General features: G+C 44.2%; 1 protein-coding gene across 2 annotated transcripts in view; it reads right to left on the reverse strand.

Annotated features, from left to right (window-relative positions):
- Positions 1-27,654, reverse strand: part of AUTS2 (activator of transcription and developmental regulator AUTS2) — a 768,072-nt gene that overhangs the window by 739,573 nt on the left and 845 nt on the right. The window lies entirely within an intron of this gene.

Consider the following 27,654-nt stretch of genomic DNA (forward strand, 5'->3'; position numbering starts at 1 on the left):
TCTAGGTCTGGTATGAAGAAGAACTTGAACAGTCACTCTCCATCTACTTTATTCATGGCTGTATCAATGTTTATCACACTCCTGCTTAATCATCCCTTTTCCAGAGCAGAGCTCCCCTCTGTTCACCCACTCTGTACACAGAAAGTTTTTTTCTCTCTCTCTGATCACCATCTTCACAGCCCATCCCTGTACCTCTTCCAATTTTATTATACCCTTAGAGATAGGGAGCACATTCCAGACACAGCAAGCCCTGGATGTTTACAGCAGTATGATGGTATCTTCTTTTTCTCCTGTATTTCTGCTCAACAAGTCCTGATACCCCATTTGTTCTGTGAATGCTCTGAACTGGTTATTTCTTTAGAATTGTCCTCAGAGGGCAGGGGAAGAGATGTGTGCAGGTTCTGTATCAAGCAAGGGAGTGCCCTTCCTCTGCTCATCCATGGTCCAGGAGTGCTCAGACTCACGGCCCGAAGTCTGAGGACAGAGCAGGTGTGGGTGGGGCACAGCAGGACATACCCAAACAGGACTGGGATCCATCACACACTGCTCTTCCACCTTCACTCAGCTGGGTTATTACAGCTGAAACACACCGAAACCCAGAGACATATCACAGTGATTTGTTATTCCAAATCTCCAATGAACATGCTCAAGAGACAGCCAAAAACTTCATGACTGTAGGCACCGAAAAAGTGTCTGGTTCAGGCTGCAAACCCCAGAACTATAATGCTCATTATAATACTATTAATATGTAGCTAAAGTGTCAGAATAAGATTCTCTATTTGATACTCTCAGAAGGGGGCTACAAAAGTGATGAGCAGACTATGTGAATGAGTTTATCTTGGAGAATAATGAGTTTATCTTTAAAGAAAAGCCCACTGTATGCAATTTATGTCAGTTATACAGGTTAGAAAAGGGGGGAAACATGGGAGAAAAGGAGATGAAAGAGAGAAGCAAGAGCATCTTTTACAAATGCCAAAGACCTGAAATAATGTCACTTTAACTGCCAAAGGCATTTCAGCTTTCAGGCAAATCAGTCACGAGGACAAGCAACTTCTCCAATCATAGTGCAGCTGCTTCTCAAAAAAGCTCTCCTTAGCTCCACTCTTGTCCCTGCAAATCTGTTCCTGCTCTCTAACGTGTCCCAGGCCCTTTCTGAACAAAGGCCACCAATGAAAGGGACACCAAGATCCCATTGTGACACAGACCATTACTCACTAGGGACCCAGTCCACAGCACCAACTGTTTTCACTTGTGAAATGGCGGCATCTGAATTTGGGCCTCTGGAAGCACAAGTCTCACAGATCTTCACCTGTGAATGCTCCAGCCCCTGCAAAGCTCCTGGGACTATTCTCCCTGGAAACCAAAGGAAGGTTTCTGACAGAATGACTGTCCTTGTGCAAGGTTTATCTTCTGACAACATCCTTGCCAGCCACGCTGCTGCCAGTACAAAATTCTACCTGCACAATCCCATCCTTTCTCACACTGCCCCATTCAGGTTTGGTTCTTTTGGTAGATCTTAATAGGTGATGCAAATAGTAGAATGTTACAGGGCATAAAATAGCAAGAACAATCTGGACATATTTTATTACAGCACTTTATCATTTAACACACAATGGGGACATGTATTATGAAATACCACACCACTGAAGGTGAGATATTCTATTTTAATACAACTCTAGAGCTTCCACAGGAGAACAGATTGTTTTAACCTCAGATCCAGTAATTTCCAAATATGCAAAGATAAATGCTAGTCCTGGTACAAAATGTGCTGTTGTGAATATTGAACAAAGTCAATGCTCAGTGGGAATGCAGGGAACTAACTATAGTTCTCACATGGCTCCAGTACCTGAATTTGACTCTCCAAACAAAAAGGCAGGGGTTGGTAAACACACGGCTGTTTGTTTCTCTCCGAGAGCCCTCCCAGCTCTGGGGGATTCCCACAGCTCTGAGATTAACGCTCTGAAAATGGCTCTACAGCCAAGGCAAAGGTTTAGCTAACTGAGGCAAGGGAGCACCCCACCAGTGTGTGAACCATGGACTGCATCCATCAGCAACCCCCAGTCACCCACTTCTGGGTGAGGCTTTGGGTGCTCACAGAGTGCCAGCAACAGCAGTGGGCTCAGGCTGGACCCAGCAACCCCTGGGAACTGAGCATGGAGGTCCCAATCCAGGGAAAATCCAGCCCAGAGTCACCTGGAACTACCCCCAGTTCTGCACACCTACAGGGAGGTTAAAACTGCCTGCTACAGAATACAATCATACATTCATTTTAAAAACATCAATTACTTAACAAGCACTGTCATTGGAACAGGGACTTGGTGCCTTGTGCTCTGAGCAGCCATTTGCACTGAACCCATCCTGTATGTGCAGAACAAAATTACAAATTTTCTACAAATCAGGTAAGTATGAAACAGAAGGAAAAAAAATACCCTGAACAATTCATCAGTAATGTTTGGCCTCATTCTGCTCCTCATTTCCCCCTTCTCCCAACACATTTAATCTCTTGCTTTCATTCTGCTCCTCTGTACCAGAATTAAAAGAATATCCATCTTTAGTGCCCAGAAGAGGACAAATCAGGCTGCCCACAGCAGGAGACAGCCTGCAGCCTCTTCCAGAGACAGCAGGAAATGGCTCTGCTGTCTGAACAGGCCATTGCAATCAGACTTGATAAAAACATCCAAATAAAAACCCCACAAAATTGGGGGAGAGGTCCTGCCTGAGCTCACTTTTGAGCAAACTACACACGGAAACACCTGCAAGGAACATCTGGGTGAAGAGGCTGGGAGCAGAGGTGAGACAGGGACACTCACAGAGCCCTGCTGTGCAGCCAGCCCAGCCACCCAGGGCTGGCAGCACCTCCCTCCCTCTCAAAGCACCTCCTCAGGCCAAAGGCACCATCCTCTGCCCCTGCCTCCCTCACCTGGGGACTCCCTGTTTAGAGCTGGGGGAATCCCTTCAAAATGACAGCAGGGAAGAGCCCAGACATCAATTTGTGCTTTCATCCAGCCCATATAAAAGTGATTTGTTACATTTATTATTGTTATTCCTTAGATCCCTTCAATTTTAAGCACTCCTAGAGCCTCCCCTTGCTGCTGGGACCCTTTGCCAAGCAGGCAGCACAGAGGCTGAGCACTCAGCAGTGCTCACAGGTGATGCAGCAGCTCCACATCCCACTGGGCTGTCAGCTCATCTGGGGGGCAGGGACAAGAAGGGTCTGATCACACAGCAGTGAAGGCAGCACAAATCCTGTCTGTGAATACAGGGAGCAAGGCTGGCCACTAATAACTCATTCATCTCTCAAATACCACAAAGGACAGTGCTTTAGCCTTTACAGAAAAGCTACCACGCTGAAGGGAACCAGTGTGCCCCAAAGGAATCCTCACTCCTGAGACTGGCACTGCTCTGCACCGCTGGAACAAACACTGAGGGCAGCGAGTGTCTGTGTGTCCTCACACCCAGGGGTGGATTCCACCACAGGAGGCTTTGCTGAGGTAAAACCAGAGAGTGAAGCAAACATAGCAAAGCTCAAGACTGAACAATGCAGGAGGAGATGCTGGAGAGTGGTATTTACACCTGTGTGTAGGTGGAGGTGCAGCTCTCCTCTTCCTACAGCCACCCATAGCCATCTCCTCCACCCCAGGCTTGCCCCAGTCGTTCATTCCTGATACTCCCATTGACACCAACAGATTAATTTGCATCTGTCTTAAATAATTTATTTTTGTGTTCTTTTAAATCTCTCATTCTACTAAAATACTTGCTTTGTACGTGTGGGTTTTTTTCAGGAAAGCAAGGTGAGGAGCAGGTCCATATGCCCCCAAGGACACCTGCCAGTGGAGCACAATCTTCACCTCAGCAATGTGTCCCACCAGAGCAGGGGTTCTCCAAGAGCTGGCTGGCACATCCAGAGGGCAGATATCTGCCTGGGTCAGTGCCATGGGAGATCCTGTTTCACGTCAAAACAATTGCTCATAAAAATTCCATTTAAGTTACTATAACTTAACATTGTCCAAATGAAAACCCAGAGGCTACAGCTGAACCCCGGGTGACTCTATTGAGTTGAAGGGCATTTTTTAATTTTTTGTCTTGCCTTTTTTTTGTTAATATTCATTGATCTGAACAAACATAATAATCACCATCTGTTGTGAACACAGTTGGAATGGGAAATAAACCACACAAAACAAAGGAAAAAAAAGGAGGATCACATACAAGACTGGTGTAAACCAGCATAATTCCTCTGACCCCAGCAGATCCATCAACACTCAGGTAAAGTGTTTCATTCAATTTCTCTCTGAAATTGCTCATAACATTAAAAATATACTTTAGCCGGAGGGGTTTTGGTTTGGTTTCTTTTGTGATGCAGGGCTGCTTTCTGTTTCCTTTTGTTCTAATGCTCTTGTACACTAAGTGGAAAAGGATCTCAGATCTTGACATCCCACTTCACTAGAAAGATGTCACAGACAGCAACATCCCTGCCACTGCCTGCTGAGTCAGGCAGTCAAGCACCTCCTCAGCCCCTGCATTACCGGACTGAGACACTGAATAAATTCCTCTGCTCCTACACACAGAGTAAAAACAACAAAACACTGGCAGAAATGTTTAATGACTCAGTGCCACAGCAAATAAATGGCTTAAAAACATAAGTGCTTTTTGGGAAAGCAAGCTCTTCAGTGCTGGAGAGGAGCTGAAGCTGAGTGGATCCTTTCATCACTGCAGGTGCCCTCACCTCCACGTGTCCAGCACCCCCATCACGGAGATGTCCCAAGTGTTTGTGATCCCAGTCCCTTCCCCAGGCTGGGTCCTCTTGCTGAGCTGAGGGAGCAGAAGGGACCCTGCTTTGGGTTCTTTTTGTACACACACAGAGTGCAGTGCATGTGCAAAAAATTCAGTGGTGCTGATGTTTTATGCAGCATCATAAAACCAGCACCACTGAAGCCACAGGTTTACCCAAAATCCAAACAGTCTTGGCTCATGGGAACAGTCTAACAGGAGGCATGGACCAACTCACAGCACTCAAAGATAAATCAGGGAAAGCGCTTTGGAAAAGAAGCCCTGTCCCCATGTATTCTTCTGCTTAGCATCTTGCAAAATGCTTAGAAAACTCCAGCGCTGCTCACATGAGCAGTGGGGCTGGAGAGAGACAGGACAGCCTGGGCAGGGGTCAGGAGCACCCCCAGCACCCCTGAACACAGCATTGGACAAGGCCATGAACAGAAGCTGTGGCAGCTCCACACCTTTGACACAGCTCAGGACACCCAACACAGTGCGGAACATCACAGCATCTCCACAGAGCTGCTCACAACACAGGGGAAAAAGCAGCAAAAATACAGGTGAGGTTTTCCATCACTCACATGGAATGGTAACAGATTAATAAGAGCTGGATATTAAGCACTAACCAGTGCTTAAAAAAAACCCAAAAAACAAAAAACCCACAACACCTCTAGCCTCCCAATTGCCACCTTACTTCTGTTCCCATTTAAATGGAAATACTGCAGCCAGAACCCTGATGGCACTAGAGAATGGTACAGACCACCCAGATCCAGGATGAAACTCTTCAACTAGTTAGAGGAATTGATTCTGGGCAATATGGGAATTTTTGCTGAATTTGGAGTATTTTTCCGGGTTCTGGTGAAAGCCAGCACTAAAATGATGCTAGACTTGAAGTGGAAAGGGGTCTCATATCACTGTAGCAGGAAACAAACCGTGGAAAAGCTCAGATGTGATGTAGGATGAAAAGCAATTGGTTTCTATCTCTGGTGACTTGTGAATTTATTACTGTATTCCTTCTAAAGCATCTCACACTGATCTCAAACCTTCATGTTGTCACGAGTTTCCTGGACAAGGAGGATTATTTTGGTATTAATCCTTTGCTAGATTTAGCAGTGCCTCAGACACTGAAACTCTGCATGAGAGCCAATCTCCCTGATTCCTCCACCTGACTTCTCTTGGCTCCCTCTATCAGTACTGGTAAGTATTTCTAAGCCCCTGGCATCACTCAGCCCAGGACAATTAGCATTATTTTGTAAAAAGGGCTTTAAGTGCATGCAACTGTACCACACCACCATTCACATCGTGCTCATCAGGCTGACAGACAGGGGTTACATTACCTACTACTATTTGTAGTACAACTACTATACACATTTTTCCTGGATAACACTAAGCCTGAGTCTTTTGCAGTCCTCAGGGAGCCTTCTCACTGATGAGGTGGATCTGGCTGTAAAAGGCAGAGTGACCTAAAATCAGAGGCTTAAAGAGTTGCGTAACCTTTGAAAGAAAAAAAAATTACAAATTAAATTTCCAAATAAACCAGAACCTCAAGGGAAGAGTCTCAGCTTAGTATTTGGGAGCCATTAGCCACATGTTTCCAGCTAACATTTAATGTAGCTGGAAGGGTAAATCCCTCTCTCAAGGAAGAATATGGCCTTTAGGTTTCCCATCCCAAGGGATTAAGAATGGAGAAGAAGGTTATTTGCATTTACATTTGAAAAATGTTTATTTCCAGATACTGAAAGAAAAACAAAATAACTATACAGTAATGTCTGCCCTCAACTGTACCCTGCAAAATCAAGAAAGTGGACAGGCTTAACAGCCTCCAGATAAATCATTCAACACTTAAAAAAAAAAAAAAATCCACCACAAAACCAACCCTAAATTTTCTTCTTTGATGTTTTCATACTGCATGCAGGGTGTAACAGTAGGTACAACAAGGCTTCCTGCAGCCCAACAACATCAACCATGTGGATAAAGCCTAGTTTTTCATCTGGTGGGCTAGGTTACTTCCTGGCATCCAGCAGCAATGCCAAAGCAGAGGTTTCCCCACCTGTTCACAACCCAACAAAATCCCAAACATCACCAGGTCAGGACTCTGGTTTTGGGTTGATTTGGGAGCTTATTTACTCTCTGCTCTCTCTAGAGAAGGGGCCAAGGAATCCACAATGGTTTGTCATCTTTGTGCATCAGGAAAATTAAAATCCCCAGTGCATCTGAAACATGAGTTTGCTTATGTCTCTACATAAAGAGTGGACTTTATCCTGTACAAAAGATGAACACAAAAGCAAAAATCACTTCAAGCTCTCTGTTTTCATAGGGATATTGAGAATAAAAGGTACAAACAACCCAGAAAGAAATGGGGCTGACCTGTCCCTTAGTCCCTCTTCAAACATGAACTTCATCCAAACTCTTGACACTACAGGCCTTTATCAGCAGCAGATCTGCCTTATCCAGGGTACCACACAGATATCATGTCTAAATCCAGAAGCAGATTTTAAAAAGGCACTTGGAAACACTGCTCCCCCTCTGCATCCATGGGCTGAGCAAGACAGTGAGCCCAAGCCCCAGGGAGGGCTTCCATCAGCTCAAGGCAATGGTGCAACAACACAAAAGCCAAAAATGAGACTTTACATACACATACACACACCCACAGACACACAGGGAAAATTGCTATCAATTATGCTAGTTAATTATACATTATAATAGAATTAGAGTAAACCCTCCTCATTATCTCCTGGTTCAGCCCCTGCTCCTCAGCGAGCTGACCACATGCTGCACTAATGCCAATAGCCCTTCACATTAACCTTTATCTGTGCCTCGCAGCTTCGCTGTTTGCTCTGTGTACCACGCTTGTTTTGACCTTGTTTCTGGCTGACCTTTCATTGAAATATAACATTTGTAGCAGTCCTGGAGACTGGCTCATCTCCCATGGCCTTGGAACCACGATAGGTTTCTGTACAGGATCTCAAACACAGGACGCCTTGTTTGCACCGCGTTCCCGGGATCCTCGCCTGCCCTTCGCCTTTCTCAGAGAGGCTGTGACACCACCAAGACAGTTTACAACAGCTGCTGTGTGTTCAGTTATTAAAAGGAAATCCTGAGGGACATTTCATTACAATTATTGTTATTACTGTTTTGCACAGAGGCTGTCAAGGAGGGGTAATCACAGCCATGCCTGCGAGCGGAGCACCCAGTGCCCTGGCTGTGCGTCTCGCAGCCGCAGGGGCACAGAACCCCCCAAACCAGCCTGCAGCCCCCCAGCTGTGACTGCAGCAGGTTAAAGGAGCCCTCCAGGGCTGTGATTCACTGCTGGAGGAAGCAGCTCGCTGCTGGATACTCAGTGATGGTGTTTAAGGCAGATGCCTGTGTGGGATCGTGGGTTCCTGCGAGCGACACATCCTTAAGCGTCGCTGCCAAGTCCTGACTGCGGGGACAAAATCATCTTCATGCACAGGAGGAAGCTGTGACCTGCATGATATTTTCTCTGCAAAGTAAACCTGCTCTGTTTTAATTTTTTTAAAAAAGAAAAATAGTGAAATTAACCTACAATAAAGTTCTCCTTTGAAGGATTACAGAAAAATCCATCAGGAGGAGGAAGCGTCTTTCCAAAAAGGGCAAAGTCCCAACTGCCACATAACTGATTTGACACAGCAGTGCAGAGAAGACAGTAATTTATACTCCCAGGAGCACAGGGAGTGCAATTTAACAGAGTTTCCTCTTTTTTCCCTACAGTAATAACACAAAGTGGCAAACAGCTTCCTGGTTTCAATCTCTGCTGTGCATTCCCTGACCTTCCCCACCAACTTTCATGGGGGCTTGAGTGTCAGAGATAAAACCTGAAAATCCCATTTGTGAGGGAAAGTCCAGGTAAGATTACACTAGGGGAAAAAAAAAAAAAGGTAAAAAAGAAAAGATGAATAAAAAAAGACTCACTGAAAATTTAGCTCAGAAATGGTTCAAACTTCCAACTTGGCAAATGGAGGTATTAATAAAAAACTAACAATCCCCTAAGGAGGATCATAAAAATGATTAAGCTAAATTCACAAGTAAAGGACATGGAAAAATTTGCTTCCTGAGAACTTCCTCTGCAAGCACACTGGACATGGGATGGAACCAACGTGGCTGCTGAGAGGTGGTGGCAGTAGCTGAGGATGACACACACCTCAGGAACAGAGGAACTGGCTTATTGAGCAGATGTGGTGATGGTCACACATCCCCCACCAGGCAGAGCACCCTGGCTGCCTCCCCAGCTCTGCTGTGCCCACAGCAGAGACACAAACCCCACTGCTGGGAGCTTGTGACACACTAGCACTGGGAGGAGCCTCCAAGTGTCTCCATCTGCCTCCAAACATCCACCAAGGCCACAAGGTCCATGGAGACCCCTCCCAGCCCCCTGCACACACAGACCACTAAAGGCCACTGCCAAGAAAGGCTCTGCTGACAGAGAAAAAGACTTGGGTTTTTATTTTTTTTCCCCTGACCCATACTTCTCTTGAGATACGAAGCTTAAACAACTCAACATTTAAGGATCATCAACGAAAGTCACAAATAGCTGTATTTTAAAAAATTGCTTTAACATTTTAAACCCTCAAATGTCACCCAAAATAACTGCGTTCAGCCTGAAAAATGGTACTTTTCACTTTGCAGATGTCCAGTGCAGGGCTTATGTCTCACTTTCAAACAGCATCATTTCAACTTTGCAATGGAAACTTCTTTCTTAAGAGAGGCTTAGTGACTGGAGAGGGAGAGATGCTCTGAGCACAAGGAAACTGAAGGCCATGGCACTCTGTCCTTAGGGCCAGGGAGCCCTAGAAAGAGCCTCTGGGTGACACAGGGACACAAAAGCCACCAGCCACTTCCAGCAGGAGCAGAAGGAATAGAACACAACCCCATGTGGAAGGGCAGTGAACTTGTTTGTGGCAGTCACATTCTCTGAAAAATCCCTTCACCCAGGATTCTTCTCCTGGGAAGCTGAGAAGCCTCAAAGAAAGGGAATACAATTCTTATCTCATTTGCTTCTCCTGTGCTGTGCTCACATGTGGAATGTGTTTGGAGATTGTTTCATTGCATTCTGCTGTGAGTTGTTTTCACTCTTTGGCCAACCAGGGCCAAGCTGTGTCAGACTCTGGAGAGAGTCACGAGTTTTCATTATTATCTTTTTAGCATTGTCTAAGTATACTTTCTGTATTCTTTAATATAATATACTATCATAAAAGAATAAATTAGCCTTCTGAGAACACGGACTCAGATTCATCATTCCTGCCTTCGTCGGGCACCCTGCAAATACAACACCTGCTGGTGTCATTACCCTGCTGCTGCGTCCTTCCAGCCCCTTCCTGGGAGTGAGATAATCTGGCCTTCAAATAGGGATCACAGCCCCTGACCCCAAACCTGCCAAGCAAGGGAAAGCAGGGCATGCCAGGTGTTGGGGTGAGATGTCCTTTCAATACCTGCTGGGTTTTGAAAAGGTTTTTATGTATTAGATCCAACCCTTTTTTAATATTATGAGGACAAAACGGCACTTACGAGGGAAAGGAGCATAAAAAAGGTAATAAACACTTAATGATCCAATAATTGGTTATATCAGAGTAATCACTGTTCGGTAATTAACTCCCATTCCTGCTTGCTCATTTGATATCTTCTGTACCCTTTGATAGGTTCCTGTGAATATCAGCATTCCTTAGAAACTCTTACACTGAAACCTTTTGATGAAGCTAAAAAGCAACGACACCATTAATCACTGCACACATCCCAGTGGCTTTCAGGCTCCATCTGAGACAGGGCCTTTCCTCCCTGCACATCACTCCTCAGCTGCTTCCAGCACAACCCCTTGGCCCTACAATTTGAGATTTTCTCCCTTGCTTCTTCATGTTCCCAGAAAAATGAATTAGCTGTACATTTTCTGTGCCAAAGGGTTAGTGGGAAAGCACACCAACATAAAATTACATCTTGAAAGATAACAAAAAAATAATTACATTGCAGTGTCACGGAAGAATACAGGGACCAGCTGGCATGTTGTTGCAATGTAAAACTAGAATTAAACTCGGGTTAATGTCAATTCCAACTAACTGCCCACGGTAAGCAAGAGCAGACAGGCACTGGGCTTCTGCCACAGCCTTCCACAGCCAGTCCTTCCTCACCCCAGCCAACAAAGCTCTCTGTCCCTGGGGACAGCAGAGTGTTCTGGCACAGCTTCACTTCTACCATGGTAATCCCAACACAGCCCAGGCAAAGGGGAAAGGGCTGTCCCCAACAGAGTGCCCAGATGATCAGCTTTATCCAAACAGGTACTTTTCCAGCCCTAAAGAACCTAGACCTAAAGATCCCTAGACCTCCAGGTTCTAAATCTAACCAACTGTGACAAGTATTTTAAGACAAACTCATATAATGAAAGAAGGCTTCATTTATGGTCTTTAAACTTTAAAAAATATATTACACAATTTACTTCTCTGGAGTAACAGCTCTGTGATTTAACTGCTCTAAGTTTGTTTAAGAAAAATGATGATATAGAAATGCTGACTCCAGCTTTTTCCAAAGTAATAGATATCATTGCCTACAGGGAAACAAAAAAAAAAACCAAAAAAACAACTAAATTTGAGTTACTCTCTTTGGGGTGGATTTTTATCTCTATCACATCAATGCAGAGCCAAAGTAAATCCATGGTATTTCCTTATAGTCCACATTTATTGCAGCGAGACATTTGTTCAATCAAAAGTTCTTTCTTGAGACAAATATCTACTGAACTTAAAAACTATTTTTAGTAGTCAAAATAGTCAAGCTATTTTCCCCCTTTACCCTGTATTTATGAATCCTTTAGCCTATATTTATTTTCAGATGCCACCATTTTATACCAAATCAGATCTGCTGCTTGCAGTGGAGCTGCCTTTTGAGTATGAGGTGCTTTTCTTCCAAAACATACATGCACTTCCATCAGCACAAACCACAGAGCAGTAACTTCTGCCTCAAAGGTTTTAAAAATCAGGGGGCACAGAAAAGCACAGAAGAAAAAAATATGTTCAGAAGTCAAATATTCTGCCCCAGTTGTCAATACTATGCAAAATGCTGGTATTGCAAAATTGTATTTTTAACTGCTGCTATATAAATTAATGGAGGTCAGTTAGCTCAAGGAATGCTGATACTGAACATGAAATATCAAGTTAAACAAAACCACATGCGTGGAGCAGTCAGCTCTGCCCTGCATGGGCCAGGGGGATTTCCCAAAGCACAGTGAGCTGGAGCCACAGCGTTTGCAGATCTGAACCAGAGGGATTGTGAGCTCTTTGTATGTTACTCATGCACTTCAAGGCATTAATAGTGATGGCAAGGGAGGGAGACAGGGAAACAGATTGAAAGGGGCAGGAAAATTAGAGAAAGCTCCTTGCCATTAATGGAAAAATAACTACAGAGTGTTGTAACAGATTTCTCCTCTTTTGTATGCATAGGAATATTTATTTAATCAATGTTCTGTAACAAAACAGGCCTCTGGTGAGCTATTGTGGAGAGCAAGCTCCATTCAGAGTGGTGATTTGAATCTTGCCACCTGTTTAGCTGGTACTGGAGAAAGCAGCAATATGTGGTGGGATGGAAGGTGTCTGCCCCAGGGAGAGGAGGAAGCACCCTGAGGAAGCTTTCCAAAGTAATCACCCAAAGGAATGCCACTTGCCAGGCAAATCTTGATGACTCAACACTACCAGGACTTCTGCAAGCAAAGCTGCAAAGTTCACCATTTCTCTGAGGGAGGGATAAAATTCAGTCCCACACAGCAGAGACTCCTGATGCTGTGTGTTACTTCTAGACCCAAACCTGTGCTTGAATCCAAACTCATCCACCTAAGGGATGGAAAAAAGCTTTTGACAAATACAGCCTCATGCCAGTGAGTTCATTCAGTCCCACTGTTACCAGCGGTCCCCCAGCCAAGCTCTGTTGGGCTTTTCCAGCATGGCCAGGGATGCTCCAGCATGTGGCCACTCCTGCATCCCACAGGATGATGCTGAGCTGCATCTCGAGGCAGAGCTTGGAACATGCCTTGGCCCTGTAGCTCCCAGGAGCTGTCCCACCAGACTCCATCTCCTGAAGGCCCAAAACCAAAAAAATCCCAAGCCACTCTCCCAAGCTTTCACTCAAAATAAACAATTATTTAAAAACAAGCCACTGTTAGGGAGCTTCATATTAAAGGTATGTTTCTGTGTACACCCTATAACATCCTGCTCCTGACTGCACTTCAGTGTGTCCTGATTGTAAGTGCACTGTGCTATGGTTTTTAACATACTCAAACACTTTCTTAAAGAGGGACAGATTTAAACATCTGCACAAATAAGTCCTTAATAAAGCCCTGCCAAAGACCCACAGCAAAACCTGGAGATATCAGTGGGAGCTTCTTACTAGACTGTTTCTTTCTCCCTTCTGCACTGTTTGCTTCAAAAACACACCATATACATGAACTTTGTGTTCACCTTACACAAACCTTATGGTAAAGCAGCTTTGCTCTTTAATTTGCTACACCAGGATTAAAAACCCTGTATTTATTTATTTTTGTAGGCCAGCTAGGACCAGAGATATACCAGTTTTATGACATATTATACCTGCAGACTCTGGCATTAATGACAGACCTAATTTGCTTATCACCATCACAGCTGCCAGAGTCAGTAATACATCCTTTAACATTTCTTGTAGGCAGAATGAGACTTTCTTCTCTGTTCTGCAATGGATTTAAGGAAAGATATTACCATAAATAGCCATGACATCCACCACAGCTGGGACATATAATGTTGTAAGTGATTTAAAACTGAAGCAAGCCATAACTGAGCAACACCAACTTTTACACACTTATTAATCGTAACAGTATAAAGATAAAGCATTAAACAGAATTTCATTGTGTTACCCTTCACATCAGATTTCCTTAATGAAGTTGGCTGTTATCAGAAATTTTAAGGAAAAATTATAGCTTTTTTTAAAAATGTGGTTGGCAACAAAAAAAAGTGCTTTCAGTTATTTAAGTAAGTGTTCTAGGCAGGTCCCTGCTACATGTGTACAGGCACTGGTGCTTTATTGTCGTACAGTAAAATTATGTAGATATTTTTTGTTAACCACTTACTATTTCAGCACTCTACAGATGCTAATTAAGTAGCCAGGCAAACTCAGAAGAGGGACAGTATTATTAAACCTATTTTGTGGACAGAAAAACTCAGCTACAGCAAAACTAACACTCCAGCTCAAGGTGATCCCTAAGCACATATTTTGACTTCCCACTAAATCCTACCTCACACATCAGCATTGTCCCCACATGCCTGCTCTTCTCAGTCAAGAAACCCAAATCTGCAGCCTGGATCTCAGGTCCCCAGAGATACACATGGATCCAATCCCAAATTCATCCCTACTCAGCACAAGCCCAGAGCAGGTGCTCACACAGCCGTGCTGAAATGGGAAGGGAGTGACTGCTCCAAGGTTACAAAGGATGGCTGTGACAGCACAGAAAACAGCCCCTGTCTCTGAAGGACAGGCTCAGCATCTTCATTAAAAGAGTGTTTGTTTGAGGGAAAAGAGGTATCAAAGAGTTGTTTTGGAAACAACCTATGCAAATCCAAACACACCAGCAAGTGCATGTGGTGAAGGTGGCCATGGGAGAAAAAAGCCCCCATCTGCTTCAGGGTCCCAGACAGGCAGAGCACAAAACTGAGCAGGCTGCAAAAAGGAAGGGAAATACAGTAATAAAACTAAAATGGAAGGATCTTCTTTATGTGTATTATTCCTTCCACTCTCTAGCTTTCCCCTTTAGATGGTGTAAGAGCATGAGCATCACTCCAGGCTAGGGACAGGCTGTGTGCCATGTCCATGCCATGTGCATCCCAGGATGACAGAGGCACTGCAGACTTCCAACCACCCCAGAAAAGCCACACCTCAAACTGTGAAGACAGAAAAAGAGGTAAAAGCTGAACAGATTGCCCTGTACTCTAAAATGTGTGGCGCTGTGCAGCATAAAATGAACACAAAACAAATACACAAGATGTTCAGAGCAGCAGCCCAACACGGAGGACTTAAAAAAAACACCCTTAAATTTTCAAAGCCAGTTTTGTGGGGTTTACATTCTGTGTATTTTTCCATGTTGTAACTGGCATTTCCTGGTGAGATAACTTGTCAGTGTGGATGGTGATCCCTGACCAACACGACGCAGGGTGAGGTGTGGCCACGGCCCTCCGAGCTGCAGCTCATACCATGCACGAGAGACACCTCCTTCCTCATGTATTTTAAAGGATCTTACATCAGATATTTTCAATAAATAAACAAACCCTTCCCTAACCTGTAACATAAACCAACACACTTCAGTGCAGCCTATCCCCACGAAAACGTGGTGACCCACACTCTAACACTGTAATCTAATCCTTGAACTAAAGACAGTTTAATGCCTTTACAAATCCATATGTTTTCTAATACCACCATTGCTGTCAGCAGACTACAGGAGCGCCTCTTTGAAGATGGAAGGAAAATGACAAAGCACATCATTGTGAAGGCAATTATATGCTGCAGTAACCATTTTACAATGGCCCATATGGGCTGTATTTCAACAACGCAATTTCCAAATCTGCCTTAGCAAACATATATCTCTGTCCCAATCCCAGGTAGATTTTGCAAAACAAAATAAGACTGCAGCCAGAACAAATCGAAAATATGGATAACAGATGTAAAAATACGCCAACAAGGACACCAGAACAATTTTTTGTCAGAGTACCAAACAAAGAGAGCAGCCACAGCAGACCTCACGAGGCCATTCACAGCAAAGCTGCCCATTCAAGGGACTTAGAGACCTGGGTTTACCAGAAATCTGATTACACACTCGTGTGCTCTCCTATGCAGCTGCCCAATTCACTGTTGCAGCCACCAGCCCATCCACCTCCCCAGGGAACACAGGGTAGGGGAGCTGCAATCCCAGTTTGGAAGCTAAAATCAGATGTGAACCAAGGCTGTGCACGCTTACTCCAAATCCTCTCTGACATCCAGGACCAGGCCCTAAATAAAGGGAAACAAGGGAAAGAAAAAAAAAACAAAAAAAACCCCCACAAAACCTCTCTTGTCTACCCTTGTGACAGCAGTTTCAGAGGCCTGCTCTGTTCACCTTGCTGCCTGTGGTAGCTGGGGCCATGCCACCAGCCCAGCATCACCTCCAGCAGCCCCAGGGCTGCTCTCTGCCTGGTTCCTTCAGAGGCACTGAGCAGTGAAACTGCAGCTCCACCCCAAAATCTCTGCCTCCTGTTGATGGAGAAGCAGGAGCCAGAGCTGAGGAGAAGCCTTCACAGGGCAAAATTATGCAAAAGCTGTACACTAGTGAAAAGGGGGTTTAATTGTGCTTTTTTCCAGTAGTCCTCTGCAGTGGTTTATTGCTTTTGAAGGCTCTGCAATGGGTACCTGTTTGGGGATATCTCTGTGCCAGTGCCACAATTTTCCTGGGGCTCTGGGGCCACACTCAGGCTCTACAAGCAGGATCCAGGCTGCAGACACCAGCTGGACAGTCCAGCATGTATTAGGTGCAGCAATAAAGACAGGAACAGACATGAACATATTTTTCCCAGAAGTGAAAAAAGTAATAAAAAAATTCTTAAGTTGCCTATAACAAAGACAGGAATGGTAAAGGTGAAAACTTACAAGTTCTTTGCTAATTCGTTAACAACAAACCGTCTGCATCAAATATCTTACATTTCAATGCCAAGAGCAACAAGCAAAGGAACACATGCACAGCATGGAACAAAAAATCACCAATGGAAAGGAAACATGGAACTGGGTATTCAGTAGCCAGGTCCTGCAAAGTGCATGATCCAGGTCTTATCACTGTCAGCTCCTCAAAATGATCTAGTGAATCTGGGCAAAAGCATTTCAAAGACTTTAATCCATGTGAAATATTACTTCCTGGAACCGGAAATTCAATCCCTAGCAATGAAAACAAAAGCACACTCATAAATGCACCTTTCAACTCAGCCAATATAGCCATATTTAGGCTCATGCTCTCTCAAAAAAATCCTTTACTCATTAATATAAAGTAAACTTGAAATGATTGCTATAATTGCAGTTAAAAAATTAATCATGTTTTGAGATAAATGCAGATAAAAGCGTGTTTTACTAATTATCTTTTGAAGCTTCGGCTCATGAAAGATTAAAGGTGGAAGAAAAGTTGTTGAAATATTGAAGACAAAAAATCCTACCATTTGAAATCACTTTGAAGCCATGTATCTCGTATGAGTGATCCTTAATGTCCAGATGTACTAAAAAAGGAGTCTCTTTAATTCAGAAGAAGTCTAACAGAACATGCCAATTGGAGATTTTGTGCTGTCAGCTCCTTGGAAATTGGTGCATTTAGCAGTCCCTGCTCTGCACAGCTCCAGACCATAGTGGGATTTTCTTGTGGTTCATCCCCAGCTGGGACAAAAAACTTCAAGCCTGAATTCAAAACTGAGTTCCAGAATTTTGGATTTCATTGAGATCTCCAGAGTTCCCATAGTATCAACCTACTTATAACTAGTTTTACATATCTAAGCAACCATCTGAGGAACCCAGAAAAGGCAGCACTTTTCCCACTCAGGGAGGAGGAGCTGGAGGCACAGACAGCAGGGTTTAACAAGAGCCTCATCACCAGCCACAGGGTTACTCACAAGCCACATGAAAACTTGTTTCTGTCCCCAGGCACTTAAAGGAGTGCAGGTTATCTGGGGTGCAAATTACCCAAAAGCAAGGGTGGCATTTCCATTCACAGCCCTGGAACTAACAAGGCAAATAATTCCCTTCCTGCTCCACACCACCAGCCTATTTGACATCAGCAGTTTGCAGCCTGAGCGTTAATTAGGAGAGCAGATCTATTGACCACAGGCTGAAATGGATGCCCACAACTCCACTGGAAATGTTGTAGGCTTCTGCAAATTGAAACAAGTTGAAAAATACTCCTAGGTAAAATTCCCAAGCAACTTCATAGCCATTTCAAAGACCTAGTAACTATTTCCATCGGATTTGAATTGGTGCAAAAGTATAAATTTTAGAAGTTTGCTCCTGCAGCATGACAGAAGCAAAGCCTGCTGTTACAGGACAGTTTTCAAAAAGCATTGAACTGTGCTCAAAAGCTACAGAGTGTCAATGTCAAGGACTCTTCAGTGCTCTGGAGTTTCAAGAGTCGGGGCAGATCTGAAACAGAGCAGCTGACCCCTCTTGGCTGAGGAAAGGGTCCCTTAAAGATTATTCCCCAGCAGACCCTGGCCTGTATTTCTCCTTGCTCCTTTTCCCCTCACCCCGCAGCCTTTAACCCCTCTGTCCATCACAAAGCATGGTGACACCAAATTATTAAATCCTTCCCTTACTGCAAACCGGAGCAGGGCTAGGTAAATGATTAAATAGTTGGGTTTTTCATAACCACACACCCAAGGAAATTTGCCAACGTCTTTTTATTTGCATATCTGGCAGACTGCCCCAGACAACTAATACATAAGTGACAGCATACAGGTGTATTAGTTTAGACTTTGCCTTTAATCTAGAGGTGTCAATTTGCTTCTGTTTTAATTACATCCATCTTGATATGTTATTACAACCTCATGAAACTTCTTCATTATGTGAATGGCTATAAATACACACACATGACAAACAGTTGTTATAAATTTTCTGGTTCAGCAGTGGAGGCACAATATCTTAGCCCACACATCATGTTCATTTAAAATTGCAGTTCTCCCTCTTCTCTCTACCCCACTCCATTCCCTTCCTTCTCTTTTCTTTCATCCAATACCAAAATATTTTCCCCCCTACATTTAATGGATTCTCTAATATTTACTAGTAGCAGCATCCCAATACAAACACTCTCAGCTTAGGGAGCTGTTTCAGCCTATGTACATTCTGGGCTGCACCTCTGTGAGATGTCTGTTTGTCATTAGGCAAATATAAGGAGATTGCACTGAGGTCTTATAAACATGCAAAGATCCTCTTTTGTAGCTACATAATTCACTGAGTTTTTCAATACACATTCTGAGGTTGAAAACTTGGCTAATCCATCCACCAGATGTATCTTTATGATCCCAGAACTCATTAAAATTTACTTTTTTTCCCTCTTTTTTTTTTAAAGTCCAGCAGACTCAGCTGTTGAGCTACATTAATTGCATTTTATTTTTTTTCCATAGTTAAAATGACTAATGCTAGCAGAGTCACTGCCTACAAGCACAATAGCCAGACAGTAAAAATTAGTAGGACTTCTAATCGTTCAGTAATATCCAAATCCCATAAAATTAAGAGAGGCAATTCGGTCCTCTCAAAACAGATGGTTTTGATTTTCAGTATTTATTTTGAAATTTCTTTAGGGGGAGAAAAGAGAGGAGAAAAGACACAAATTCACACCAAAAGATTCCATCCGAAGGTCAAAGTGCCCTTGACTTGTATTAAACCCCACAACACTAACAGAGTCACAACATAAATCGTCCCCAACAGCAGCACTTCTCCCCTTGCCTTCTTACCACACAGACCCCTCAAAACTACTTTCACTGCCTCAGCCCTCCACCAGTGCTCTCTCTGATGGATGCCACACCATGCCAGCCCTGCCCAGCAATCTGGAGCAATCCGGAGCGCGTGTGTTACCCGGCTCTTGCAACAGCAGCACCTCCCAACTCCTTCCCCTGGGCAATAGATCCCAGGTTCTGGAGGACCCCTGGAACACACTCATGGTATCCTCTGGAGGCATGTGGTGCTAAACACCTGGATGTGCAGGAGACAAGAGGAAGGTGACAGAAGTCATCAGGAGCCACATGAAGACCAAAGCCACATTCCTGGCAACAAGTCAGGTCCTTTGGCCATCTCTCTACCATTCCCATCATCTACGTAAGAAAGGAGCCAGGTCCTTCAGCCACCTATCCTCTATTCCCACGTTCTGCAGAAGTAGATGTCTCATTAAAAAAAACAAACAAAACCAAAAAAAACCCTGAACAGATTATCAGACTGAAAGGTCTCAGGTCACTTAGGACTTCCAGAGAGAAAAGAAACGAAAATCAGTGCCAAGAGCAATTATCACCACGTTTGTAACTCATCTCAGTCTCAGAAACAGGAAATGGTGTGCAAACAACAAAACATGGGCTGTCAGGGTTTGCCAGGAGGGAGAAGTTTCACCACACAGGTTTTGTACCCTGCTCTCCTGCACCCAAGAGCCACCCAAGTGTGGTCCTGGAGAAGTCAGTGGCAACAATTTCTGTCTCACTGGTTCCACTTTACATGCAAAGTAATTAATACGCCTTTACTACACCAGGAGGGTGAATTAGGAGCAGCTGTAGGACACTCTAGAGCAACCTGGGTCCCCAAGGATGGGTCTCCTGGGACATGGTAAGCCATACCTCCACCTAGGGAAACAGGCAACAGTGGCTCTGGATTCCACTGACAGGTAAGCAGATACCTGCACCAGGTATCACCACTGTTACACACTCTCCTCTAGAACACTGCTCCTCTCACAGTCAGCCTATGACAGAAAAAGGCTGCTCACAAACTTGCATGAATTTGCTCTGGATCTGACCATACTTAATTTCATGGGAGTGTACAATGTGTTTTAAACTCTGATAAAACTGTCAGCATTACTCCACAACACACAAGTAAGTACCTTTTCAGAATTTCAGCCACACAAATGTTAATCTAACCTAGAACCTCCTGGTGCCTACCTGTATCTGCTTCTGGTGTTCACTGTCATCCTGCATCATCCACAAACCTTCTCCAGGTGGCTTCACACAAATGATGCTCAGCACAGGGCTTGTCCCAAAGGCTGAAAGTGTTTGCCTCTTTTCATGAGCTCATCCAACAAAGGACAAGTCCAAGCTTGTGTCTGGATGGGGAGGACAGTAGTTTTATTCTCAAACCATTAAGTCTCCTTTGGTACCAAATAAAAGTATGAAAAGAGACTATTTATAAGAGCACAAACTGTAGAGGAGAAGAAGCTTCCACTTTAGGAAGCTGGCAAACACATGTGACACAGATTAAAGGGTGATCATTCCTGGAAAGAACACCGAGCTGAATTCCTGCATGGCTCTGAGTAACTGTTCCTGTGTGGAGTTGTGTATTAATCATATCAGTGATATGTGCATCAGCCAGCATTACACAATCAGAAGTTCAGCCAGCCAGAACTTGGGCGCATCAGATATCAGCACACCTCTGCACATCTCCTGTGCCTTTGTCTCAGGACATTTTAAAAACAGCAGGGCTGAGATGCACACCAAATACCAAGTAAATCCACATGGAGCATATGCACCATGATCAAATTAAACCACATGAGTAGAACCTCACAAACAGAATCATATGTCCAGGGCCAAGGGATAATCCACTTTTACTGACTTATGCCACCACTACTGCACAGAGGATGACAGAACCAAAACTCCTGGCTATAGTATTTTCCAGACTGAAGACATAACCTTTTGGTTAAAACCTTCTCTCTCCACCACATGAGTGTGTGAACTTCAGCAGCAGTGTTGCCAAGATACAAGGAGGAAAATCTCAAGACATTAAGGTAACACACTATTTAAAGGCAAACAGTACAGCAGAGCTGAGCTGGGGATCTGACAAATTGCCACTGCACGTTCTGCTGTTACAGCAAAACAAATCCCTACCTGCATTAGCCATTCCTCATTACTTACAAAGTGGATTTTCATATCCATTTTACAACAAAGAAGTTTAGAGGACTATGATGTTCTGAAGTGGTCTTCACCATGGCTTGGCATAGAGTCAAAACGACAACAAACCAACCATACAAAAAAATGCATGCAGCTGGTAATTTGTGGCACATACAGAGCCAAAACCCAATAAGAACACAAGATACTGAACTGATAAATTATAAGGATGATGTACAAAAAGACAGAAATGTTGGAAGCAATTTTCTCTTGCAGAACCAAGGCAACATTGCAGCTCAAGTGCAGGAAAACTGAGAGTTAAACATTTCCACATTTCAGCCTGCAACTTCCTAACTCCATTACCTTTTTATTAATTGCATTTGAGACTTCACTAAACTTGAGCTTGGGCTATTTTTAAAACCTATCTGACTCAACTTATTGTTGCTCAGAACAAAGATTAAACTTCTAATTTAGCTGCAGATAATTACAATGCTCAGGTCAGACCCTCAGTGTAATGTGTTAGGATGTCCCAGTCAAACTGATAGGTGTTCAGAAAAACCCCAAAAAACAAGAGTAGCAGAGCTGGGGGAAAGAAGGGATGATCTTCAGTGGGAGAGGAATCTTTCTGCCTTCCTCCCAGCTGAAGTCACTGGGATTAATGACTCCTTAAGCAGGGACAGATTTGGTTGAGTGTCTCCCCTTGGTACTGACAGCAGGGCTCTCACCAAGGAGCATTTTTGTACACAGCAATGGATCTCTCCTTAAACTTCCACTTTTGGTAACAACATCCCCCTCTGGCTCTCTGTGTTCCCATACAGTCCCTGCTATTTCTCTATTGATCTCAGTGTTGTAAGTCAATCTTTCAATTACTCAGACCCTTGATGTCTTTCTGATGATTTTTTTGCCTTTCCCTAATGATCATTTTCCTTCCAAGTTCCTGATCCTTTACCCTTATTTTATAAATCATAGAATCATATAACTGTTTAGGTTGGAAAAGGCCTCAAAGATCAGAGTCCAACCATTAACTCAGCACAGCCAGCCCCACTGCTAACCATGTGTCCAAGTGCCACATCTACACTTCTTTTAACTCTCTCCAGGGATGGTGACTCCACCACTGCCCTGGATTTTACACTCCTTCAATGCCAGCAAAGGCCCCAGGTATTTAATCAGAAAGGGCTTACTTACTCCCCCAAATAGCAGGAAAAAAAAAAAAAAAAGCCAAGATAAGGGGGGATAAGGGTGTCTTTTGTCTTTTGATGTGCGGCATATTTCTCGTTAGTGCTAATCGTAAAGAGCAGTGCTAGTGGAGATTAATTGAATCACATTCATCTAAAAGAACTTGTCCTTATAGTTTAAACTCTTCCTTCTTCAACTCAAGGCCATTGTGCCTCCTACTACCACCTATGGGAATGGTAAAAATCCCCACCTTCATAACATGGTTACCTTCAGGAGCTTAAAAGAATATTTATGCAACAATCTCAATCCTTGGTCATTATCTGCCCGAAGAGACAGCTTCAGCTCTCCAACAGCTACTGAAATCAGCTGGAGTTAGGAGTGCCTTGCCTCCCAGAAAGGTACCAGGCTTTTCAAAATAATTTTGAAGTATTTTTAAAGTATTCAGGTACCCAAATGACAGCAAGATATGTTTCAAACATCACCCTAGACATTCGTTTTGTGGAATATGCATCCTGCTGTTTTCAGTCCCACCTTCAGTTTGAGTTGCTGTTTTTTCAGGTCTGGTCACTGAGGTTTTCATCAAGACAGTTAGCTGCTCTCTCATGGTTATCTCGAAATTTAATCTCAGGTCAGTTTACTGTTTCCTCTAAATACACAGTAAAAATAATAAATGCATTGCTTCCTATGATATCCCAGTGTCACACAAAACTTAATGCCTCCTCTCATCCCCAGATATCTTCATTTAGTTACTCCCTTCTTTTCTCTGCTGGTCTAAACCTGCAGACTTGCATGTGCAAACAGAGACTGGGACAAACACCTAAGCATCTAAGCAGTCAATAAACACAAGAAGGGCCACCAAGATTTGCTGACAGCACTAAACAAATATCTGATGTTATGATGCTGCTGTGGTAAGGCAGGAAGATCAAATTCCTTTTGAAATATGAAGGGATAGAGACAAGGCAGAACAAACCTGCTTGAAATCTCAAAGAATTTAAGCAAACAAGCTAATCAGGCCAGCTAGAAGATTGGTGAGAAGAGAATGATTTGGGCAGGAAAAGCACAGAGCAAGCCAGCCATTCTAGTGTCCAGCTCAAAGCTTCTGCTGTCACACAGCCAAGCTATTTCTATTTTCAGTGGGCCATGCCTAGAGATGAGTATCACACACCAGTTATTAAAGCAAATTCCTGCATTCAAATGCATACACAGAGCCACACTGTCAGTGCTCACAGACACACAACTGAGACCACAGGACCTTCAAAACCTTCCTGCTACTTGCATATTTCATTTCTGTAGTGTCTCTATTTTAAAGCCCAGATCAGCTGTTAAGTTTTACTCCATCTAGTCTCATACTATCTGTGCAACTTGCAAAAGTGCTGCAGCTAACATCTGCCTAAACCACACAAACACCATGGAACAATTGCTTAAAAATTATTTACACTGGGTGGATGGAATCATCTGACACAGAATTTGAAGCTCATTAAACAGCTCCTTGACAAATATTTGTCAGCATTTCTCATTTGTAATTAATTATATTGGGCTTTACCTGACGATAATTTAGCACGGTCTCAAAACAGACTAATGCCTGTGTGCTGAACAGAAATTAGCTCAGCAAATGCACACTGAGAAATTGTGACAGTTTTATGAAACAAGAATCCCCATTTAAATGCAAGTCCCCCGCTTCCCACCCCACTTCTATCTGGGCTTTATAAATATCTGTGTCCCATTTCAGGCTTGTCAGATGAGCTGCCTGAGTTGAAGCTAAACAAACATCCGCAGAAAAAACTCATTACCTTACTCAGTGTTCAGAAAACCTGAAACCAACTGCTTACTCCATAGGGATGGTCAGAGCTGACTCAGGAAACATAAAGTACTTCCCAGGCTTTAAGCCATCTTAACATTCAGGTCAGATTTCCTTTCTCATCACAGCAAACCATCTTCACTACGGCACATCAACAGCCATGTCACGTCAGTCTCCTGCCCGGACACCTCTGCACCAGGGGGTAGGAGGGAGACAAACATCTTCCTGAAATCTCACCTCACCAGAGAGCTCTGCAAAAGCCTCCTTGCCAGCACTGCCAGAGCACATCATGGAGAAAGTCACTCCAATGGACTGATTTATCACGTTCTGAGAAATGACCTTTCCTTGTCAAGCTGGTGTCTAAAATGCCCATCTGGGTTTGGAGAACCTCATGCTATTATTGTTGGTAACAAACACACCAGCAGTGCAGCACAGACTCCTCCAAGCTGGGAAAAGCCACAGCTTGACAAGCCACTGGTCACAGTAACACAGGTACAGAGTGTCTGTGCCTTCCTGCTTTTCCGGGCTGGACATTTGGGGAGCTCACGGCAGCAATGTGTGAGTAACTGCTCTGGAGTGAACCACAGGGCTTGCTGCTCTCAGTCCAGCAAGGCCACTCAGGGAGAATCTGGTGACCAATTGTAGGACCACATCTCAGCTGCTTTACTACAGATTAAGGGCTGGCTTCTGAAGGTCAAGGCTCCAAAATGCTCCCCAGTGTAGGGGACAGGCCCCTACTGCACACAGCTACATGGAAATCTTGCAAGGCCAGGCAAGGATCAATCCAGCTACATCTGCAATGACACCAGAATTGCTCAGCTGTCACTCCAAGAAGGAAAAAATCCACAGTGAGATCCCACTGTCTTCATTTTACTCCCTCTTCCTGTGTATTCCCCACACAAACATTAGAGACATCAAGGTATGGGGTGCCACAAATGCAGAGACAGATAACCAGAAGCAGATGGCCTCTATTTCAACACCAAACAATTTACACTTGAGAAGTATGACAAGGCTACTGACACCTGGACAGAAAAGCAGTTCCCAGAGTGGGAGCTGGTTAAAGTTTTGCTTCAAGGGATGGGAACTTTTATCAACATAACCATAACAGACTGGATGACTCCTCCTGAAGTTATAGTGGCATGGGATCTGTGTCCTTGTGCAGCACCTGTGTCCCTTTGCCATCCACAAGCTTCACACAACCTGGTATTTTGCACAGGTTGGGCTTTTTCAGTCACCCCAACAAAAAGCAAAAGCATTTAGTAAAAGACAGGTGAAATCAAGCTGTGTGGAAGTTCTAGTTCCATTTTTTTTTGCAGCTTGATACATAAGTAGGTCCTGGCGTGACACCTCACACCCAGCCAGCCCACACCCCTACAGCTCCAAGGTTGTCCCCAGAGGCAGAGAGCTCAGCCTTGTCCTTCCACAGTGGCTGTCTCCTCCTGCACGAGCCACCATCCACCTGTGTCCCCTCTTCTGAATTGTGGCTTAGATTTCCAGTGGGTGAAATATTCTGAAGTTTTCTTCTCACAGTTTTTCACACCAAGCAGACAAAACAGTCTCCACACCCTTTCAGCTGCGCTAAGCCCAAGGAAAGGCTGAAGTTCAAGAACAAGGCATGGGCTCAGAAAGTCTTGTTACATTCTGGGCACAAGCGTCTTCTGGAACCTGGGGAAAATCTCCATGGCCTCCAACGAGCTGGGGGAAGGCCCACAGCATGAGGTGTATTAACACCAGGACATCTCTCCACAGCAGCCACAGCTTCTTGACTCAACTCAAACACATCAACACCGAAACATCTCACCAAGGCTGAGGCATCTCACTCCACCAGCCTCTCACAACCTCCTCACCAACACTTGAATTACAATACAAACTTCAGGCTGCTGCATGCAACACACAGAGCGATTCCTGCCACGATGGGGTTGTGCCTTAGACACCTTCATCTCCCTCTGATCTTCAGAAAAAAGTTTCTCAGTGTACATACGGAGCTGCAGGAAAAAGCACCTAACAACGATTTTGTGACATTATTTCTTAACACAGCATGAAATCGTTAGGTCAAAACGTGCCACCTATCACATGAACATTAAAAGTATGTCAAGTCTCAGTGTGCAAGCTATTGTTTTATCTGAACGTGATATTAGCTGGCAGAACTGGGTAATGTATCTGTGCTCCTTTTTAGTGATACAGGATTATGAGAGGATGCAAGTAGTAGCCATGCTTGGCTTGGCAAAGAGAGCACAGCAATTATTTTCAAGTAAAAAATAAACAAATAAGAAGTGAAACAGAATAAAGACATTTTCTAAAATGCCCAAGTTCTAAACTTGCTCTTCACTTCCTCTCCAAAAAGGACTATAGCCAAATTCTCAAGTCCTTTTTCCCATAAAAATGCTTAATGACACAAACTAGGGCTTTGTTTGAGGAAAACCAGAATTTTGTCTGAAACAGAAGCACACAAATTTCTCTCCTGCCCATAAACACATATTCACACTTGGTCTCTCTGGTTTGAGCAGGGCACTTGAGGATGGGCTCACCAGGTGAGAAATGGTGGATAAATTGAATCTGGACATAACCTCAGCATTTGTTCCTTATTGCTTACATGAGTCTAACACCAACCATGTGGAGGTTTGTTGAAGTGAACAAATCCTCCCTTAATTACACCAAAGTTCTGTGGGAGGCATAGTGTGGATGGATACAGGTGTAACCAAGGACAAAATCTGGCTACAAAACAAGCAAAATAAAACAAACAAGGAAACAAAACCCTGAAAATCCACTAAGTATTCCTGGCTAAATATTTAAGCACCTTGAAAGCTACACAGATTTTTTTTTTGTTGTTGTTGTTAAACAATCAGCTTCACCTCCACATTTATTTTGACAGCTCATCATCGTTCCAGTTGTGCCTCCAGTGCATATAAACCCAAATAAATCTCTTTTTCACCACAGCAAACTTCTCCTGATCAGAACTTACAAACAACAAAGCCCTTCAAACGCACAGGCTGGAGGTCCCCTTCCACGGCAGCATCACTACCACGACCCTGGCAGGGCTGACACGCTCGCGAGTGGCTGGGCAGAGGGAACACGGGGAGGCGAGGCCGGGCCGGGCGCGGGGAAGCGACGCCCGGGAAGCCCCGCGGGGCTTCGCCTCTCTCCGCCCGGCCCGGCCTGGGCTCTCTCAGCCCCTTCGTTCGCGCTGGGGGATGACTCGAGCCGCCCACCGCGGGGCCCACTCGTGACACGCCGGAGGGAGCGCGGCAGGCCGGCCGGCCGCCCCCCGCCCGCAGCGGCACCGCGGCCGCCCCGAGAAACACGCGCGGCCGCCCCCCC

Source organism: Onychostruthus taczanowskii, unplaced genomic scaffold, assembly GCF_017590055.1.
Source record: "Onychostruthus taczanowskii isolate IOZ18803 unplaced genomic scaffold, ASM1759005v1 scaffold86, whole genome shotgun sequence".
Classification (NCBI taxonomy): Eukaryota; Metazoa; Chordata; class Aves; order Passeriformes; family Passeridae; genus Onychostruthus; species Onychostruthus taczanowskii.